This window comes from Oryctolagus cuniculus, chromosome 15 (genome assembly GCF_964237555.1).
Source record: "Oryctolagus cuniculus chromosome 15, mOryCun1.1, whole genome shotgun sequence".
Classification (NCBI taxonomy): Eukaryota; Metazoa; Chordata; class Mammalia; order Lagomorpha; family Leporidae; genus Oryctolagus; species Oryctolagus cuniculus.
Genome location: NC_091446.1, coordinates 18,138,753 through 18,153,463, shown reverse-complemented (window position 1 = coordinate 18,153,463; position 14,711 = coordinate 18,138,753). Strand labels below are relative to the sequence as shown.

Sequence of the window (14,711 nt, the reverse complement as noted above, 5' to 3'; positions counted from 1 at the left end):
CTATTTCTGTTACCTTCTCCCTAGTTAGCCCAAATTATCCAACCAGATGCTTTGGGGATATTAGGATTATTACAGAAGAGTTGCAAAGAGAAAGAAAGGGTTATAATTAAGCTTCTTAAACTCAAAATAACATTTTCTTGCAGGATAATTGGTTACAAGCCAGACATTGTTGAAAATGAAACAATTTTCTAAATTCCTTTAGTTCCCACTTAACATATCAAGGACTAGTTCTGGCATATTAAATCATGGGCTTTCAGGCATAGCATAGAGAATACAACTTTCTACCTATGGTGGCAACTCCTGAACCAAAGGAAGATAAGCATATGAGAATGGGAAACTGTATCTGATGGATAACACGGTCCCCCAGATCTCCCTCGGGGACTGAAAGGTTTTCACCAACTGCTGCCAGCCTTTGCTGACGAGTCACCTTGGCCAGGCTATGCATCCTGGCAGCGCAGTTCCAAGCCAGTCACTAGTCACCTCTCTTGCCCCCAGTTCTGAAGGGCCATTCATGGGCTTGGCTGGGACCATTAAGCCAGCAGCAGAGTACAACTTCTCCCTCTATCCAGTCAGGCTTCCTTCTTTGCCTTCCCAGTTAATATCTCAGCATCTGTTTCCCAGAGAGCCTACAGCAAGGGCCTTTTGAGTCCAGTGGAATGTGGGGATACAAGAGAGAAGTAAAGCTGGTGGATCAGCCATGTCCTCGAGTCTGGGAGAGGAGGGAGCTGCTCCACACATCCTTGGCAGATGACCTTTCACCCAGCACCCTACCTGGGACCTGGCCTCATTCTGCTGGCTTGTACTGCATCAGTGCAGGGAAACCCAATATCCTTTGGAGGGTAGAACAGGAGGCTTTGCAAACAGAAGACCAAGTTGTCTCACCCTGGTTTTCAATGCAGAGGGAATTCTGAGCGCCAACAGACCAGCCCTGAGCCTGTCTAAATCAGGCCAGATGTAAGGCACGACAATGTTCAGATTAGGGACAAGGCAATGCATGCAGCAGAGTCTAAGGCAATAGGGAAGGGAGGTAAGACACAAGCAGAGCTTAAATAAGACTAGATACAGACTTAACAGCAACAGTGCCAACAGCAGCCAATGAAAGCAGTGGATGGAAGCAGAACGGCCCACCCAAAAGCCCAGCCCAGTGCTCATTCCTAGGAGATTACTTCAACTACTCTTCCTTCCTCCATAGACTTGGCCACCATATCATAAAGGAGGGGAGAAGAGAGTGTGCAACTCGGAGGACTGATGGACTTAGCAGACTCGGCCTAGCAGATCCTCAATGAATATGAGATGACTCAGTGGTTGTTAATAATGTCCCAGGAGACACTGTAATGGAAGTGTCTCATAAGCAGCAAAATGTACATAACGTACTGCTTATAAAATGTGTGTGTATTCAAATGTATTAGGTTATCAAGGCAACTAGCCTCTTCTCTTTGACACTTTATTTCTGTAAAGCCTTTGCTTTCAAGTAGATGGAATAAATTTGATGGTTGAATACATATTAGATTAGATGAAATGTACGTGGATAAGCATCCTGCTGCCCTGAATAAGCTGAGAGCCACACAGCTACCAAGGTACCCCCACTGTGGTGCAAGTGTTGGGGAGGACTGCCCAGAGCAGAGGCCAGTTAAAGGTCTGAGAGAAGATAATAGTGGCTATGTGGTCCTCAAGAGTGAAGAGGAGGCCAAGTCAGCCACCTTTTGTGATGAAGAATCCCTGAAATACTGGGCGTTAAAAGAGGAACAACCACACATCTCAGTTTTCTTGGGAGAGTCCTTGTTTCTACCAAAGATTCTTATGTTGTATTAAGTATGCACCCTTTTTCCTTCTCAAAATAATCCCTGTTTAGGTGAGACTTTATATAACCATACTAACAGCTACCATTTAGAATAATTATATATTTAACAGGACATTTCTATGTTAAATAATCATATAAGAATCCTCTGATAAAGAAAGTAAATACTAAATATGATCCCTCCCATTAAAAGTGAGAAACTGGTGGATTGATCATTTGGATTGGACAGAGGTGACCAAATATTTACTTTGGTTTTCCCTTATCACAATAGGTGGGGGCTCAGAAGGAAGCCAAATCTGCCACAAAGTTATAGAGATCCAGCTTGTCCGGACACCTCAATCAACTGTGAGTCGATTTGCAAGCCCCTGCGTAGACGTGAAAAGTGAAGCATCATAGACAGCCAGCTAAGTGCTGAACAAGTGGCACAGAGAAGAGTGATTGCCGACACTTAGAGGGAAAAGAAACCACGTACAACTCTGATTACTCTTGAGGTCTCGTTCAGGGAGACCCGTGGCTGGATCTGAGAGAGAGAGAGAGAGAGAGAGAGAGAAGCAAAGCAAAGCATCCATAGGCAAGACAAAGCCAGACTCCCGAGGAACACAGCAGCCAAAGGCAAGGTAGACTGGGAAAACAAGGCATAGGCAGGTTGGGCTGAAGAGCAGCATTGCCTCACAGACAAGGGAAAGATGGTAAAGACTGGATTAAAAGGCTCCCAGTTTGGGGAGACCACATCAGATTTGTCAGAGAAAAAAATTCTTCTGGGATTGTACGTGGGCATTCACTGGAAACTCTGGAGTTAGGATGATGCTGACTGACATGAGACTTGTCAAGATGGATGGCTTTGCTGCTGTCTTAACTACTTTTGAACAGTAACATCTGTATGGTTAAGATTTCAAAATGGAGGGCTGGTACTATAGTGTAGCAGGTAAAGCCACCACCTGTGATGCCACATCCCATTTGGGTGCCAGTTCATTTCCTGGTTGCTCCACTTCTGATCCAGCTCCCTGCTAATAGCCTGGGGAATCAGCAAAAGATGTCCCAATTGTTTGCATCATTGCCACCCACATGGAAGATCCAGATGAAGCTTCTGTCTCCTGGATTTGTTCTAGTCCAGCCCTGGAGGTTGGGACCATCTAGGGAGTGAACCAGTAGATAGAAGATCCTGCTCTCTTTCAAAGTAAGTATATGAATCTTTAAAAAAAAAAAGATTTTAAAATGAACAAAATTTTAATATGTCCCCACTGTGGTCCCCAGTCACCATTTCCCCTTCCCAGAGACAGCCAACACGGTGGCTTTCTGTCTGCCCTTCTGCAGATATTCTGAGTCATTTAAATCAATAAAAGAATCTTCTTGTTCTCCACGGCCTTCTTTCTGGTTTACATCAATGGTAGTATATTCTATGCACTATTCTGACTACTATCATCTTGATCATTCCATACTAGCACATTAAAAGTTCCCATGATATCTATAGCTTCATAGTATTCCATTACATGGACATATCATGGCTTCCTTAACTGCTTCCTGTTGATGGAAATCCCATTATTCTGCTATAAGTAGCAATGCTGCAATGATTGCTCTTACACATTCTCCACTGCACAGCTCTAGGGGGTTACTTCAGAAAGTTCATGGAGAAATGGAATTAAAAGGTAAACTTATTGGGGTGAAAAAATTTTGAGATCCATGCATAGGTTTTTTTTTTTTTTTTTGGTTTTTTTGTTTGTTTGTTTGTTTGTTTTGACAGGCAGAGTGGACAGTGAGAGAGAGAGACAGAGAGAAAGGTCTTCCTTTGTCGTTGGTTCACCCTCCAGTGGCCGCCACGGCCGGCGCACCGCGCTGATCCGATGGCAGGAGCCAGGTACTTTTCCTGGTCTCCCATGGGGTGCAGGGCCCAAGGACTTGGGCCATCCTCCACTGCACTCCCTGGCCTCAGCAGAGAGCTGGCCTGGAAGAGGGGCAACCGGGACAGAATCCGGCGCCCCGACCGGGACTAGAACCCGGTGTGCCAGCGCCGCAAGGTGGAGGATTAGCCTAGTGAGCCGAGCTGCAGCACCAGCCTAGTTCTTTCATTAGTTGCATTTTCCTTAAATTTTTGATCATTCAGATGCATGAATATAAAATATTGTGCACCAAAATGAATGTATTTTTTTAATCTTGAAATAGTGAATTTTTTGTTTTTATTTTAACCAACACATAAAAATTGTACACATATCAGGGTGTTTGGGGTAGCAAGTTAAGTCACCACTTGAGACAACATCTATATCCCATGTCGGAAGGACTGCTTCAAGTCCCAGCTACTCCACTCCCCATATGACCTCCTGCTAATGTGCATCCTGAGAGAAAACAGATGGCGGCTCCCTGCCATGTGAGAGACCCAGATGGAATTCCAGTCTCTGCACTTCAGCCTGGCCCAGCCCTGGCTGTTACGGGCATTTGGGGAGTGAACCAGTGTATAAAGGATATCTCTCTCTCTCTCTCTCTCTCTCTCTCTCTCTCCCCTTCCCCACTCCCATCCTGTCCTCCCTCCTTCCATTGCAAATAAAAACAAACTTTTAAATTTTACATATTCAAGGGTACCATATGATATTTTCATACATATAAACTTCGTCTGATATCCAGTCAATAAACCTATCTCCTTGAACATCTGACATTTCTTTATGGTGAAAATATTCAAACTCCTTTTTGTTCAAAGCTAAATACACAGTATGTTATTACGTACAGTCATGCTACTCTGCTACAGAATACCAGAACACTTTATCCTTTAATTCTATTTTCCACAAATGTTTTGAAGTGCCCTTGTTTGTATAGCTGTCAGATGCTTCTAGAAGGGGAACCACTGAGACTAAGGATATATACCATCGGTAATTTTTCATTTTTTGTTTATATTACTTTGCCAAATAATATATTTATGGGGTACAATATGATGTTTTGATACATGAAATACAATATGGGGTGATTAAATCAGCCTGATTAATGTAGCCACTGGCTCATTGATCTGGGAGATTTTGTGGGAATACATGTGAAATTTCTCTCAGTTCATTTGAAAAATGCAATACATTAGTATTTACTATGGCCACCTTGCTGATGAAATCAACCTGTGTCTATCCATGGGTGAATGGATCAAGAAAACATGACATATGTACACCATGGCATAACCTTCAGCCTTAAAAGGAACGAAGTTCTGTCCTTTGCGTCAACATGGATGAATCTAGAGGACATTAGGCTAAGTGAAGCAAACATTTGTAATTTTGAAATATCGTGCAACACTGCCCCCCATGAAAGTTGCACCAAATGGTATTGCCACTGGAGGGGCTGCTTCCCCAGCCCCATCCCTGGGATCCGGTGAGCACAAGGGGCCATCCAATCTTTTGACTTGGAGGCAGCACTTGGAGGTGAGGGATGAAGATGAGGAAGGCATGTGCTTCTTGTCCTTCTGCTGTTTTCTGATTGGAGGACCTCATGGCTCGCTCTACCCTCAGGGAGGCAGTCACTAATCAGATTAGACAATTAAGGAAGCATAAAGGAGGCATACTCCTCAAAGCACTTTCCTTGCAGGCACCAACTGCCCCAGAAAACAGTTCTCTTTCAGTTTCTTGGTGCAGTGTGGGGAGGCTGCCTGAGCCCACAGTGGCTCAGAACCAGCTGCTCCAGTGTGGGGTAGTCAGGGCCTCCTCTGGCTCTCACTCATATTACAAATTTGCCCTTATCAGTAATATGGAGACTTCATTCAGCTCTCTCCTCCCGCAACCTGCTACACCCTTTGTTTTTTGAGTTCTTCACAGCTCAGGAAGAAAGAAGGTCAGAGACACAAGCAGGTGGCTTACCTTTAATGAGATGTTACCCTACTACTTCCTAAAAATTCGCTTCTCAAAACTGGACAAAACTACCAAAGATTTTTAGTGCCTTACCAAGGTAGTATTTCTGCATGTAGAAGCATCTGACTTGGAACCAGTGGGCAACCTGGGGGTGGGAAACTCTTAAAAATGCAGATTCTGTGCCCAACCCAGAATTTCCCAGTGGCAATCATCAGAAGGGGAAGAGGAGTTTGCATTTTGCAACAAGCCTCCATAGGTGACTTTGAGGCACAGTAAACTTTAAAAAGCACCACATTAAATACTCATTGCTAGTCTTGAGGAACCCTTAAGTAACAAGCATTATTATGGTAGCCAAAGCCAACAACATAGCAAGTGAAAGCAAACATGACTCAGGAGAGAAAACTTGAAATGTTAAGAACTCACAAATGCCAGCTAGGAATAACAGGGAAGAAATATTCATGAGGCTATTAAGGAGAGAGATAAATAGCTTTCTCCCTCTATTAGGGATGGCACTTCAAAGCTGAGTGGCATCAAAGCAGAGTGAGTAGGACCAATGGAAGCTGTGGGCTTCAATTATTTATTGGCAATGGTGAAAAATGAAGTTTGGGGGATTCAGGGCCTTCGCTGCATTCTAAACCAACTGCCCTTGCCTGACTAGATTAATTAGTTAAAAGATCGGGTGTTAATTAGTTGCCTTTCTTTGCTGTACCTACCCACAGTACAACTAAGGAGTCATTATCTCCTACTTGTTAATTGGCTATTAACAGCAGGAAGCAACTGCTTCGGAAATTATTCCCTTGAAACTGCTTAAGGTCTAATGCTGAGAAATTTATCTATACACATGTTCGCATATGAGCCAAGAAGCAGCCTGGCAAGCCACACTTTCACACTGCCTCAACCACAAAGTAGGTTTCATTCTTATTCACCTAGTTGTTCACATCTCTACTTCCTGAAGCAGCCTCACTGTAAAGGTATTTAGGTCTCTGTTTTATATTGGAAGGCCTAGGGTTAATTCTTAGTGAGGTTAAAAAAATTAGCATGCATTCATTTTAACATACAGCTTGATGTGCACACCCGTGTAATTTTCATCTGTATGGTGGCTTTTCCAACTCTATAACCATCCCCCGGGAACTATCAGTATTTTGTCATTTTACAGTTCTGCCTTGTCTTGAACATGATATAAATAAAGCTGTAGGATAAGTGTACTCAGATCCGGCCTAGTGGGTAAAGCCATTGCTTGCCACACTGGTATCCCGTATGAGTGCTGGTTCATGTCACAGCTGCTCTACTTCCAATCCAGCTCCCTGCTAATGCACCTGGGAGAGCAGCAGAAGATAGCCCAGGTGGTTGGGTTCCTGCCACCCACGGGGGAGACACAGAGGAAGCTCCTGACTTCGGCCTGGCCCAGCTGTGTCCGTTGCATCCATCTGGGAGTGAACCAGCAGATGGAAGGTCTGTCTCTGTCTCTGCCTCTTCCTCTCTCTCTGTCTCTCTTTCAAATAAATAAGTATATATTTAAAAAAAAATAAGTATTCTCATACATCTGGCTTCTTCTCTCCACATAATATCTGTTAGGGTATGACTACTCTTTGGCTAAAACCCAAGTGTCCAGTCAAAGATAAGCAGCCTGAGGCTGTTGATAATACAGCGTAGAGAAACAGGTGTTTCTGAAGGAGAAATCGGACTTGTTCCAATCGGACAGATGGTTTAATCTCCTAAAGAGCTGCTGGTGTATTTCACAGCCACCAGGAACACATTCTTAAGTCCTTCCCTCTGTGCTAGACCTAGGATGTTCCAGATATGAAACCCTAAGAGGCACTTCTAGTGCATTGATTTGCAAATGTTAGCCTCTGTTGGGATCACCTGAGCATTGTCAAAAACTCAGGTTGGTGCAAATATCCCACCCCAGAGTTTCCAATTCAGGGTCAGAACGTTTGACCACACATTAAGTTTCAGCCGCTGCTGCTGTTACTGGACTCAGAGCTATGCTTTGAGGACAGCTTTTCTGCAGGGCCAGTACAATTTCCATCTTGGGGGAAAAAGAAAGGGACCCCCACATCAAAAATACCCTATATCCCCAGTTGGTGCTACACTCCATGTTAACGTATTAAGGTTTGACTGATCCAGGTTCAAATCTTGTCACTGCTGTTTACTAAACATGTGACCTGGAACAGGCTTCTTCTATGAGTCTTAGGCCTTTCTACAGGAAATATGTGGTAAAAATGTCTGCCCCACGAGAATTGTTAAGGGTGGGTGGGCTAACCATCGTCAGGCTTCTGGAATGGTACCTTGCTCTGGGTGAGTTCCCTCACTGCTGAGCAAATGGCAAGAGTGGACAAGATCTAGCACTTTGGAAATCAAGCATCTAGGGCCATTTCACCTACCTTTGAGAACATGCATCCTCAATAGGGACGTTTTTACCCAAGTTGAAGGCAGCTGGGAAAGAAGCCCCCCACCCCCCCCAAAAAAAACTCACTCTATAAAACAGATGTGCAGTATTGCCATGGTGTGAAAATTTGTAGGGAAGGGGAGCAATTATGAACCAGATGTCCAAAGGCTTATTGGGAGATAACAACAAAACATTGAGAAGCACTGCTTGGCGTGATATGCTGTGAGGGTTGAGTAAGCGGCTCCAGATGATAGAGATGCAAGGTGGCAAAGCCAGGTCCTGAAATAAGGTCTCTAACTCCAAACCCAGCATTCTCAACCCAACAGTTTCATCACATATAAACAGCCTCATACTCTAACATGAACAAATAAAGGAGAAAAAGAAGAGGAACTGAATCTCCCTTCCCTGTCAAAACACATAGCATGATACCATGCTGACTTGACTTGATGTAGTTTTGCTGATTTGGTCCATTTGGTGCTACTCTAACAAAAGACCTATAACCAGGTAATTTCTAACTCACAGAAATGTGTTGGCCCCCAGTTTAGAGACTGAGAAGTCCAAGATCAAGGTGCTAGCATCTCGCAATGACCTTGCTGTATCATCACATGGGGGGAAGCGTGAGAACAAAGGGCCAAAAGGGGCTCAATCTCATCCATTTTAAATAGCATTCATCCCATTCCTGGAAGCAGTGTCTTCAGGGCCCTACTACCTCCCAAAGGTCACATCCCCTAACATCACCAAACAGCAACCAGATTTCAACGTGAGTTTGGGAAATTAAAAGCTTTTGAATCATGTCATCAGCACACAGCAACAACGACTTTTTAAAATGTCTCTGGATCTGCATCTTTGAAGTGAGAGCCAATCCAGAAGTCAATATGGCAGAAGGTAATTGAGTTTCAGCTCTCACCACTGATGACTGGATGATCTTAGTTACTCGGCATGAAACCCACTGTAACAGGACAGCGGACTTTTTTGTACAGGGCCAGTCAATATTTTAGGCTTCCCAAAATCTTTTTAGAATTACTCAACTGTGCTGTGTATCATGAAAACAGTCACACAATATTTAAACAAATCAGCTTGGTTGTGTTCCAATAAAACTTTATTTAAAGACTAAGTTGTAAGCTAGACTTGGCCAGATGGCCAAACACTGGGGCCCCCTGCTAGCATTCAGAAAAAGATACATACTCTACCATACCTAGAACATCTGACTAGACTCCACTCCCTGCCAGCTCCACACCCTTGCTTCCTCCACTCCTCGCATTGCATGCCTTGCTTTGGGCTGCAATGGTCTTCCCTGGAAGATGAATTACAAGCATGATCCTGCCTCAGGACTTTTGTCTTGACATTTTTCTTTTACAGAGTACCCCTTCCCAAAAACTCATGGGGCCTATGTCCATAATTCTCTCAGGTGTCTGGTCAAATACAACATTATCAGAGAGATTTTCCTGGCCCACCCTTCTAAGAGGGCATGTAGAATCTCTCTATGGTGACAAACCAAGCCTTATTTCTTCCCCATGGGGTTTATCACTAGTTAATGTATTACTGATTTGTTAATTGTTTCTCCCACCAGTGTATGTTTCATGTGAACAGGGATTCTGTTGTGTTCACTATTCACTCCTCACACCTGCTAATCAGCATATTGTATGAGCTCAAGAGATGTTTGGGTCAGGGGAGGAGGAGGGGGACAGAGAAGGGAGGAAGAAGGGAAGAGGGAGGGAGTGAGGAAGCCAAGAAGGAATGGGGTCTTTGGATGCGATACCACATCAGTGGGCTCCAAGTATCTCTAAAGACTTGCTCCATGCAGAAACGCAGCAGTTTCCCCAGCTCCTGCATGGCTTGATTATTTTACAGACACGGCCTTTACTGTGTCGCAAGCGCTACGGCACTTAGACCCAGGCTGGCCTGGAGGGACTCAATCTTTTCTTTAATGTTATTCTGGACCGGTTTCACAAACACAGTGTTCCAAAGAGTACTTCTGGCTACTCCCTGTCTTATTTTCCCTTTTCTGTAATTAGTTATGGTCAAGAAAGCATCTGCCAATAAATCTTTTCAAGGGTTTTTTAATTGAGATGCTCGTGTTCAAATGTTTTACCCTCCAAACAAAATGCTCAAGGGAAGTCATGTTCCATGCACTGTAACAAGAGCTAGGGCTCTGTTTTTAACAAACATGGCTAATGGTCAAGCAGTGGGGAAATGAGTAGTTCATGAACAAGGCAAGCAGGCAGTGAGAAAGCTCAGAGAATGGATTTGGCCTCTAGCAGAGCTCAAATTCTGGCTTCAGTACTTAGCAGGTCTGCAGCTTCAGTACTTAGCAGGTCTGCTCAGTTTTCTCACATTTAAAATTGAGATCATACACCTCTATTTTGTACGACTGTTTTGAGGAACAAAATGAGTTGATGAATATGAAATGCGTTGTAGAGTACCTGTCAGTTTTAAAGATCTAGTTCTTGTCGGTCCACATTACTGTTGTTAAGACAGGGACATCTGAACCCTTAAAGAGATGTTCTCTGACACATCCCAGAGGCCGAGCTGAGGGCAAGACAGTTGATTTCCAGCCAATGGAGAAATGAGCTGGCAGGACAGGAAATGCTACTGGGTTCATATGAAACTGCAGGAATGCATGACTATGAATTAAATTGCTGTGCAAACAACAGAGTTCCATAGCCAGCGGGACACTGAGTTGCTTCCACAAAAGGAAGTAGCAGAATTGGGCAAAGCTGAGATTTAGGAAGGAAAATCTTTTGACAGAGTACAACGGAGGTCCCTGGAATCTGAGACTTGCCAAAGACTACACGTTCCCACCTCCCCAAGAACTACGACCAGCCTCCATCCCAAGCACTTTGAAGAGAAGACACATTCAGCAGGCAGGGCTGAGGTCTGGAAAGGGCAGTCCTTGGTGAACACAGGCCAGGCTTTGCCTTTCAAAGGAAACTTAATATCTAGCCTCATCAGAAATGTTAGGTCATTGACTTGTTCTACAGGAGCTGGCCCAAGATGAGAGGAAACAAACAGTTCTCTCATTCTTGAAGCCAAAGCAAGACTCTACGTATTTCAAAACACACAGCCTGTCTAAGTTGATGGTTAAGAGGGTTGTTGATGAAAACAGGCCTCCTCTTTTTCCACCAGTAGTTCTGAGCCCTCTGGTAGTGTCATCTCCACATGGAGTGTGAGAGGGAGATCTCCATTTTCTCTGAATCTGATATAACCAATGCTGTATAGCCAGATTTTCCCACCTCTTCTAAGCAGTTGAATCACTGTAATAGTGAGCTCAGACACCCTAGGGCAAACAGGAAATGAGTAAATATTGTCAAGGCTTTCAATTGCTTTTGTCCCCCTAAAAGTAACAGGTATATCCAGTGGTAGCAAGAGCACAGCAAAGTACTCTGAACCAAAAATGCTTTTTGTTCTCTAACAGCACATTCATAATTGAGCCTAAGTACAAGCCCTACATTTTCTAGAACAATCCTGATTCATGTTTTATAGTTTAATGATCTTTTCAATGATAATTCTTTACTAAATGACTGCTGCATATGGTATTGTATGCCTTTCACATAGGTGGAAACATGAGATCTATTGTCATCATGCTTAATTTGAATCCATTTGAGTTACCTCCCAGGGCCCTCTTTTCTTCTCAGTTTTCAGGTTCTTTCTGAGGAATGTCAGCTACTTCCTCTGCATTTACAGCAATAACTCCCAAATCTGCACACATCTTATGCACGAGTTAGGTCCCCAAATTAGAGATCGAAGCAAAAATCCTGACCACTAGCTTAAAGTGTCCAGCAACTGCAGTCTCCTGTCTCCCATAAGCTCACTCCAGGTCAGATGCTCATTGTATAGAACAGTGGATTCCACTTCTGTTCTACTTGGCATTCTCGCCCCTTCTCTCTTGCTTTTGGTGAGTGAATCAGTCCGACTTCCAGCAAGGCCTCTGGTTCAAGCAGAACCGCTAGGCAATGCATACAAACATCACTGCAAGGCCATTCTCTTTGCTGGTTAAGGGAAGTTGAATGTCACACAGAGGAGATCAAGTGTTAGACTGGAGTCCACAGTAAGCCCAGCCCACACGCATGGACTAAAGCTCCCGTTAGTCCTTATTGCCTCTCACTTTCATAGTGTTGGTGCTCTGGAGAACCTGGAGCCCTTTGTCCTGCAGCTAAACACACACGCACCTGAGCTATAAGTCGGAAATGCCTAGTCTCAAGTCAAGGGTACATACAGCAATGGCAGGGCCACTGCTTCAGGCCCCCACAATGAGTCAGCAGGTCAGCAAGGTGTGTGAGCTACAAAATGTGGCTGCTTTGCTTCACCCTCCTAATCTCACAACTCTTCCCTGTGACACCCAAATTGAGAGACAAAAAGGGAATTCTGGGAAATTTAGTTCAGCCTACCCAAGTTGATTTTTTACAAAGCCAACACAGTACTTGTTGAATGCTCTACAATAAATATGGCCGAGACCTATCTCCTGATCAAGATCCCCATATAGAAAAACTTTCTGTACCCTCCAGCCTGTTGCCCCCACAAATACTCTCATCTCACCATGCTCCTTCCTTCCTGTAATAACTTCCCTCGCAAGTCTATCCCTTTCCTAACCTTAGTTAGATCCATGATGCATTAGCATCTGGGAAAAGCAGCAGCAGATGGCCCCAGTCCTTGGGCCTCTGCATACTTGTGGGAGATCCAGAGGAAACTCCTGGCTTCTGGATCAAGTGTGGCCCAGTCCCTGCTGTTGCAGCCATTTGGGGAGTAAACCAGCATTGGTTTACTCTGTCTCTGTTTCTCTCTCTCTAACTCTTCCTCTCAAATCTTTCATATAAGCTAAAATAAAATGCAGCATCAACATACACCTTTCATCTACAGATTGACATTCGCATTACCCTTATTACTTCAGCTCTCTCTCTCTTTGCTGGGAGATATATGGCATATACAAAGAGGACAACAGGAGGAGAGCCATAAAGAGACTATTCACAAAGGAATGAGAAAACAAAGAATATCACAGAACAGCCAGGCCCCATTGCCATACCTGCACCTGAGAGGGGGAACAGAAGGATGGTCACAGAACCCAGAGACAGGAAAATTCAATTAGGTTCACGGAGAAGGCCATACAACAGAAGCTGTGAAGAACCCACCTGGAGGGCAGAGGTCAAGGGAACACAGCAATGTAGCCCATCCAAATCAGCCACAGGAGATGCAGAATAGTAGAGAGAATGGTGAAAGAGTGGAGCCATACAGGCAATGCAACACACCCAGTATGCTCATCCCACACTTGGAAGATCAGTAAACACATAAGAAAATTGACTTTATCAGTTCAGAACAGTGAGAGCCTGCAGGAATGAGGATTCTAAAGGACATTGTGCATAAACCCGAATTATGAGCAGACACAGGCTTTATTCAGTGTGCATTGCTTAGAACAATGGGAACCCCCGCAATGTGTCTGTAGGCTGGTTAGAAGAGGACCAGGTGACAGCTTGAGTCTGGAGGTAAAGTTTAACTGACGGGAGGAGAGGAGGAAGTGAGCATGGTACTCACTCCCTTGAAAACGGCAGTTCAAGGACGAGTCCCTGGAGACCAACAGTCTTGTCGTTCAAGAGGTGCAAATCCAGGGTCTCCCTTTTCTTTCATCTGCAACAAGACCACAAGCCTATGACACTGTAATGACCGCAGAGTTATGTGTGTGGCTGGTGGGTTTGCAAGTTCCTCTTGTATCTCTCCATCTAACTAGTCAGCTTCACTTAACAATAGAGCGAGCGGCTCTTGCTAAAGAAAATGGAAGGAGAAGGCTTCATGGAAAAGAAGATGATGGAAGGTTAAGACAGACCAGTCATGACTATATCTGAGAAAACTACTGAAAATGTGGCTTATACATCCATTTATTCAGCAGAGTTACATCAAGCACATATTCCATGCAGAAAATAAGAGATAAGAATGAGAATGATGGAATCAGGAATAGTTGCTCATAGTCTAGAACTATAAGACACAACAATGACACATGACAGAGAGAAGAGATGCCCATGAAGTGATGACTTGAGATGCAACATTCACCAGCTTGTGTGACCTTGACCTTCCTTGGATTCGCAAGTCCATCGTCGTCTTCTACTAACCAGAGCAATGACCACCCCTCCCACTCCATAGGATTCTTCTGAGGATGAAACAAAATGATACATTAAAAATCAGTGTTGGCTGGTGCCATGGCTCACTAGGCTAATCCTCTGCCTATGGCGCCGGCACACCGGGTTCTAGTCCCAGTCGGGGCGCTGGATTCTGTCCCGGTCTCTCCTCTTCCTTTCCAGCTCTCTGCTGTGGCCCAGGAGTGCAGTGGAGGATGGCCCAAGTGCTTGGGCCCTGGAAAGACATGGGAGACCAGGAGAAGCACCTGGCTCCTGGCTTCGGATCAGCGTGGATCACAGCGGCCATTGGAGGGTGAACCAACGGGAAAAAAAGGAAGACCTTTCTCTCTCTCTTTCACTGTCCTTTCTGCCTGTCAAAAAAAAAAAAAAAAATCAGTGTTACAAATTCCATTCTAGTAAGCCTAAAAAATATTCATCCCTTCCTCTCTTCCTCCTTACATTAGGAAATCAGAAGATTTTAATGAAGTATGGGTGGGTATGTGTTATCTTAAAAGCTAACAGCAAAAGGAAAAATACCATTATTTAGAAAAACATTTTACAGGGCAAATCAGATTGTGAAAAGATGGGTTGTAGGCATGATTTAGAAG

General features: G+C 44.2%; 1 long non-coding RNA gene across 2 annotated transcripts in view; it reads right to left on the bottom strand.

Annotated features, from left to right (window-relative positions):
• The window catches only part of LOC127484245 (uncharacterized), a 104,166-nt gene that overhangs the window by 23,449 nt on the left and 66,006 nt on the right, over nucleotides 1-14,711 (bottom strand). The window contains exon 3 of one of the 2 annotated variants that reach the window (XR_011382265.1): nucleotides 13,365-14,474. The exons of the other annotated variant lie outside the window; for it this stretch is intronic. This is a non-coding gene — a long non-coding RNA (uncharacterized lncRNA). Of the gene's footprint in view, nucleotides 1-13,364; nucleotides 14,475-14,711 lie in introns of those variants that run through there. 2 annotated transcript variants of the gene reach the window in all.